Genomic DNA, 7,416 nt, shown 5'->3' on the forward strand with positions numbered 1-7,416 from the left:
GGAGAGAGAAAGCAGACTGTACTCTGTGACTTTAATTGCCCGACATCTGCAGCCCTGGTACACTCATTAGAGCATAGAGAGAGATAGTGAGACAATAAAAAAAACACAGAGAAAGGGAGAGTGGCGTTATTTCTACATCCTAAGTCCGGGTGTGTGTTTTTGAATCCCTTGCTAATGTGTGTGTGCTGGTATCCAACTACACACACACATACAAACACACAACACACGACGACACCCGCACAGTGGGGGGGCATTAAACGACGATTGGCGGCAAGGCTCTGCACAGCAGGAACAGCGCGGGCTTTTGTGATTACATAATCGTGTAACGCATGGACTTGGTCGCTTTTAAAGCGTCTGCTGAGAGAAACAACGGTGGCACGCGTTATCTGTCCACCAGTCCCACTGGATTCTGATTGATCTAGCAATTTTTCTGTCCTGCCCTTATGTAGGTTTCCTGGAGCGTTTCCATTAGTTAATTGCATATTTCTTAGCATCCAATTCATCAACATACTGGAGGCCAACATACATTATTTTCAAATTTTCCTGTAGCTGCTTTGTGCAAGAACAACACAGCGCCCAATCTAGAGAAACCTTCATGGGATGGTCCAAAGGGAGGCCAGAAATATATGCTGATTTAATCGCAACATTGCTGACAAACAATATGTAGCAGCGTCACAATATTACAGAAATTTAACAAATTGTACAGAATGGCATAATTTTATACTTTTATCCAGTGCTCTACATTTTAATAATTTGAAAATATGACTTAAATTTAGCTTTCGGGTAAAATTATCTCTTTACACACAGCTATAGGACAATTAGTTGTCAAACATTTTTATTATTGTAGGCCTAAAGTGATTATTTTTTCCAATTTTTCTGTTTTGTGTTTTATTGGTAGGAGCAAAATATACAAACAATTTTCTGTATTGTATATTTTGTATAACCATGTGTTCTACAATTTCATAAATGCAATAAAACATAGTGTTATTGTAATGGAAGACAAAGACTAAATACATAGTGTGAGGGGAAGGATAACAAGAAGGTAAAGATAATCAGGGCAGGGTAGATAATCAAAACTGGAGGGAAAGCAGACTAAGACAGGAAATTAAATTACAAATTACGAAAGAAAACCGGAAATAACAAAAGAAAACCAAACAAAATGACATACTGAGGCTCTGTACTGCCCAAGACAAATACTTTTTCAGCTTTAGAGTCAAATTATCTCTTTTACACACTGCTCTAGGACAAATGGTGCCTTATTATACAGATAGCTGAGGTTTTTGATATAAAACACGTGGGTATGCCGTGTTATGAAAGTTCCTTTAAAGGTGAATTTCAGAAGATATGTAAAAAGCGAGAATTGAATATGCCATTGGACTCCATAGGGGAAATAGTTCAAAGGTCTCTAAATTAATGTGTTAAATTTCAAATTCATGGTGGTTCTGTTGGGTCTCCTTAATAATGTTATAAGGAGTTCGGTCTAGACCTGCTCTATTTGAAAGGTGTCCTGAGATAACTTTTGTTATGAATTGGCGCTATACAAATAAATTAAATTGAATTGAACTGAATAAAATTTGAATGCATTTGACACCAAACCGTGGTGGCCAGGCACGTCTCTATATCTGCCCCGAATAAATCTAAGAGAAAAATTTGATACCATCCATACATGAGGTCCATCATGAGGTCGATTGATCTTTATTGAACTTTAAGTGAGTTCTGTGAGTCGATATTGCATGAAAACAAATTAAAACCTTACTTTACATTCATTTTAGTTCAGCTATATAAACATGTCATTTCAAGACGCAGGTAGATAAAATCAGCCTGAAAAAGATCAGCAGGCTGGAGGAATAAGGTCTGTCTTGATTATTTCCCACAGCAAAACGACTGAAGCCGTCAAGGTGACTCAGACCGAGCTCAGCAGATGAAAGCGACCGACCGATCGATCAGACTGACGCATCAACGTGATCAATCGGAGAAGCATTTCACAGACAGAAGAAAGAAAGAGAAAATCTCTCTGCCTCAGACATTAAGGGAAACACTCAGTGAGTCACAATCAGCTGGAATCTGAGAAAAATTTTCAAAAAAGATTTGTCACAGACTATTTGAAGATGTTGAATGAACCTTCATATTTTGGGTTAGGGTTAGGCATAGGGTTATTTATTTCACCAAGAAAGTGAAGTTTTTCATCCTCTATGATTGGTTCTCAAACTTTTTGGTGTCAAGGAGCCCACATTGATAAACATCAGGCCACCACGGACCCTTATTTGGTAAGATGTAGTCTTAGGAATCCACATCTGATAAGATTTAGTTTTTCCATAACTGTCTACAAGCACTGGTTCCCAACCTTTTTCCTTAAGGACCCCTTTTCTATCGTTGATTAACTGACTCTGTGACATATTTTATGGATATTTCATATTATACACAACAGTAGAGAACAACAACAAACCCAAACAGTTCTTAAAATAACTGCAGGAAGTAATTTTTTATGAATTCTGAGCAGATTATTTTCTGTGAATATTGATAAGATGAGTTTTCCTGATATTTTTAAGAACTTTTTATACAATTTTCTGTCTATATTATGTATTTTATGAATTTCTAACAATCATACAGACTTAATAGGTTTCTTTTTGACAGTTCCAGTGTTTTCTTCTCTTTGTTCTATTAGCTCTTTGGTGGTTTGAACTTTCATTCAAATATTTAGTCTCATTCAGTTTTCATTTTGTTATTTTAATAGAAATTAACAAAATACTGAGATATCAGTGTACTATGTATATTCAGAAGGCTTTGTGACCCACCCTGGGCTTTGGTAACTTCTAGTGTGGGTCTCGACCCCCAGGTTATATTGATAGAGCCTTCACTCGCTGATAAATAGAATAGAACTATGAGAAGAAATCAAAAATAAGCCTATTTATTCTGTATGATTGTTAAAAAATACATAATACAGACAGAGAATTGAATAAAAAGTTCCACAAAATATCAGGAAAACTCAAATATATGATCAGTATTCACAGTAAATAATCTGCTCAAAATTCCACCAAATCTCTGGTTTTACACAAACTTCCTGCAGTTATTGACTTCAATGTTTAGGTTTGTTGTAAAGTTTAATGACCGCTGTTCTCTACTGTTGTTGAATACAATATGAAATATCTTTACAATATAATCAGTTATGATAAAAAAAAGGGGTCCACCAGTGCATGATGACTGGAAGTTTTGTTTCCAGTTGTTTTGTCAAAGGTGCATGAACTATAACGGCGTATCTGACGCCATATTTTACAAAAAGTGTTCCTGCTTAGCTGATTTCTCTCGTTTCGGACTATTTTGTGTTTGACTGTGATTGTTTTTGTTTCATTGTCCAGGAAATTATTGAATGTATCTTTTGTCAATTCTACGTTCTTTTGTGTACCGTTTGCATTTGGGTCCCGAGTTGTGACTTGTGAGTTGTAACGAGCAGCTGTGGTTGCCAGAACTAAATATGGTAGAACTTTTTCTACTATTATGGTAAAACGATATTAGAACTGTTGATTTTAAGTGACATTTATTCCATATTTTACCACATAAATAAAATGTTTTACCATGAAAATCTACAGTTTTGCCATATAAAAATAACATATGAAAAAAATAAATATATATATATTTATAAAAGAAAACTTTATACTATATAAATTCCTAGAAAATGCTGTATAAATAAAGGTTTTACCATGAGATTTGAAGGTGTTTTACTGTTGACTGCTGAAAGTGTATTTAACCTGTCTTTTACTGTTATGGTGTGACATGTTTACAGACTGGGGAACAGACACAGATGAGGTAAAACACACAAACTAAACACACAAAGAACTAATTAACCATTGAAGCACAGGTGAGGAAGAGGAAAACAAGAAAATGGTGAAGATATTCAGTTAAAATCCCTTGCCACACACGTCCATCCATGAACTCTCATCAGTGTGACAACAAAAAACAATTTCTGTAAATCTAACATGAATATTCTGCATGTATTTGTCGGTGTTTGCATTATGAGCGCTCCATCACAACGACTTGCACCAAACTTAATGCATATAAACGGCTATTTTTGTATTTCTGAATCAGCAGGACTTGCAAATCTGAGCCCGCAGCTCTTGAGAAAACTTTGCTGTCCGGTCAAAAAGCATAACATGACGAATTCCTGGATGTGCTGTATAATACCGTCCAACGAGTAATCCTCCTGACACTCTGAGTCACAGATTCAATTTCTAGGAACAAAGTGCAGCATTTGAAGGTCGAAGATATTAAAACATGGTCAGAGAGATAAATCATTAGAAGTGGGTCACCAGCTGTCAGCTCGCAGGGAAACATTACGCCTCATTACACCTACTCTGATATTTCTTTTACAAGATAAGAGCTCCAAATTGAAATTGAATTCAGGTTTTTCCCGCCTGATGTTTACTCTCCATTACAGCCGCACAAACTGATCACATCTGGACTTTAAAAAAGTTTCTCTCTCTGCAGTAAAGACGCTTTTTGGTTCGAAAGCTGAGGATGAGGGAACAAAACATTTTTTTGCTGGTTATATATTTAAACAGCGTCCTCACGTTTCTCCTTCTCACGGAGAGGATAAAGAGTGCATTTCTCGCTCATTAAACAGCATATTAACAGTATCCATGGAAATCCGGTACCTCCATAGTAATATATTTTGAGTTTTATGACTTTAAAATGATATCCCATTGGTTTTATGGATTTTTTTGGTCAAAATTGGACATAGGAGCTTAGTGCTGTAGATACAGGACAGAGGTCGGTGCTGTAGATACAGGATGGAGGTCAGTGCTGTAGATTTGTAGAATTTTAAAAGTTTGACTTTTTAGTTTTAGGGTCAAATTATCTCTTTACACAGTGCTCTAGGACAAACAGTGCCTTATTATACAGATGTTTTTTGGGTAGATCATGTTATGCAAGATCCTTCAAAGGTGAATTTAAGAAGATATGTAAAAATCGAGAAAATGCCATGAGACCCCATAGGGGAAAGTGTAAAAATGAATCTAAATCAATGTGTTAAATATGAATGCATTTGACACCCAACTGGGATGGGGTGATCATTAGATATAATTAGAATTATGGTCCTATTTCAATGTTTTTATCCTATAATTTACATATTTGAGTGTCCTTATGTTGTTTTTTTGTGCAATTTTGCTCCGTCTTCAAAATATATTTATCTTAAATCAGAGGTTTCTAAACTTTTTTTCTCAGTCATTTTTTGTTTTTATCTTTTAGGTTTAGTATTCACAGTCCATCAAGGATGAAACCAACCCCATCTCTTCCCCTGTTGTTCCAACTGCCAAAAAATGTGATAAAAGTTCAAATATTATATTCCTCTTGTTGCTGGGGAGCCCTTACAACCTTATCAAGGACCCCCGTTGGTCCCCAGACCTCAGTTTGAATACCACAGTCTTAAAACGTAAAAAGAATAAAAACATAAAATGATAAAATACAGTTAAATACAATAAAAACTAAAACAAATTGTAAATACGCAGTTGTAATCAGCTAATCTTTTCCTGAATGCACGTGCGTTGTTCCAGATGTGTGTGCGCGCGGTGCTGTACTGTACATCACCGTGTCTGTGAGTCTGGTATGGGCGTGCGCCCGTGCTTGCACATGCGACAGGTCCGTGCGCTCTCCTAACCATGTATCCGCGCACGTGTGAGCTTGTGCGTGCTTGTGGATGTGAGTGAGTGACACACTGACCTCTCCGCGTGTCTCCGGGTCCCGGCGGCGCTCACAGACCCCGGTTCACTCTTCCGTGCCCGCGGACGGAGACGCTCGCGCGGCTCCCGGTTGCCATTAAAAAGATGTGGAATACAAGCTCGAGGCGGTTGTCTGACGGTGGCTGCACGGTTGCGAGTTTAAATCCACATCCTCCTCTGGATCCTCGCGCGTCCGTCCCACCAGAACCTCCGCTCCTCGCGCCCCTCTCTCTCTCTCTCTCTCTCTCTATCTATCTATCTATCTCTCTCTGTTTAGAAGAAGCTGCTCGGGATGCCAGGTCTCATGTTTGTTTCCCCGTTTTGTAGAAAACCAACGGCACAGTTCCGCTTCAGAGTGGCGCTCGCATCCACATCACTTTGGATTAACGGAACCTGCCGGTGAATTCGGCCATGAAGCGCCCCGAGGAACCGAGAATGTCCGAAGCTTTAACAAACACCAACCGTCCACAGGAATGAGGACAGAAACGCGAGTGAGCTCCTCTTCTTCTGCCCGGTCTCTGGTCGCTCCGCCGCTGGTGCCTCCGTCCGTGCGCTCTGGACACGGGAGTGAAGCGCTTTACGCACCGCGCGTAAAAGCCGAGTGGAGAATCAGGGGAGAGCGTTTTTTCTCTCTTTATGGAAGGTTGGGAGGCGAGCTGAGGGGAGGGATGGGTGAAAGAGGGAGGGAGTTATAGGGAGAAGGAGAAATGGTTTAAGAAAGAGAGAAAAAAGAGAGGACGTGGTGGTTGTTGGGAGGAAAGGGATGGAGAAAAAGAAATAGGGAGGAAATAGAGAGAACGATTTCAAACAAGGGAGAAAGAAAATGGAAGGAGAAAGAGAGGAAAGTCAAAGAGGAGACGAAAGAGGATGGGAGGGAGGTGGAAGAAGCAAGAAGGAAAGGAAGGGATGAAGAAGGAAGGTAGGAGAGGAGGTGAAAAAGGAGGACAAAGAAAGGATAGAAGATGAGCATGTGAAGAGATTGAGAGTCTTGGGAGGAAGAGGAGAGGGAAAGTAAGAGAAGGAGATGATGAAGAGGAGGAAAAAGAGGTGTATCTGCTCTTTTTCTCTCTGTTGCTTGTCAGAGGCTCCAACCAGGACTCTGACTCTGGAGGAAGGAAAAGGTCATATAGCTCAATCAATCCAAAGTTTGGCAGCCATTTTAGGACACCTCAGACCACTAGGGGTCGCCAAAGCATCACAAGGAGGTTGGGAGGCCTCCAGACCAGGTCATCAAATAATTGAAAATAAAAGTTTTATTCCTCCATTTTACTACAGTTTTCCTCTAAACCGTAACTTTGGCCCCAAGAACCAGTTCATATTTAATCATTTATGTGATTTTACAGAAAATGAATCTTCTCACCTTTTAGAGGACGCTGTAGAGACTTTTTGTTGCACGTACATTTAACATTGCTGTACGCATATTTATTAACCTCAACAAGAACAGATTTTTACACCAGGTCTAAGTTATAAATCTGCTTGCGTCTCCAGAAAAAATAGACCCATTTGCATCCAAAGAGTATATTTAGGGGAATACGGAAAAATGCATTTGTTCTTGTTGGTCTAAAGTCTTGAAATTTGGTACCGACATACTTTGGTCAAGTATCTAACAGTACACATTTGAAATATTTATATAACATGACAAATTACACTTTTTCACTGGCCAAGTCAGGATTTTTATAAATTTAGGGGAAAACATTTTTATTTA

General features: G+C 38.8%; 1 protein-coding gene across 1 annotated transcript in view; it reads right to left on the reverse strand.

Annotated features, from left to right (window-relative positions):
• Nucleotides 1-6,250, reverse strand: part of npy2rl (neuropeptide Y receptor Y2, like) — a 66,565-nt gene extending 60,315 nt beyond the window's left edge. Inside the window, exon 1 of the mRNA XM_035675147.1 lies at nucleotides 5,713-6,250. The gene's annotated coding sequence lies outside the window, so the exon portion shown is untranslated. The remainder of the gene's footprint in view (nucleotides 1-5,712) is intronic.
• Nucleotides 6,251-7,416: the final 1,166 nt, after the last annotated feature.

Source organism: Morone saxatilis, unplaced genomic scaffold (genome assembly GCF_004916995.1).
Source record: "Morone saxatilis isolate NCDOM2014 unplaced genomic scaffold, NCSU_SB_2.0 Contig4, whole genome shotgun sequence".
Lineage (NCBI taxonomy): Eukaryota > Metazoa > Chordata > Actinopteri > Moronidae > Morone > Morone saxatilis.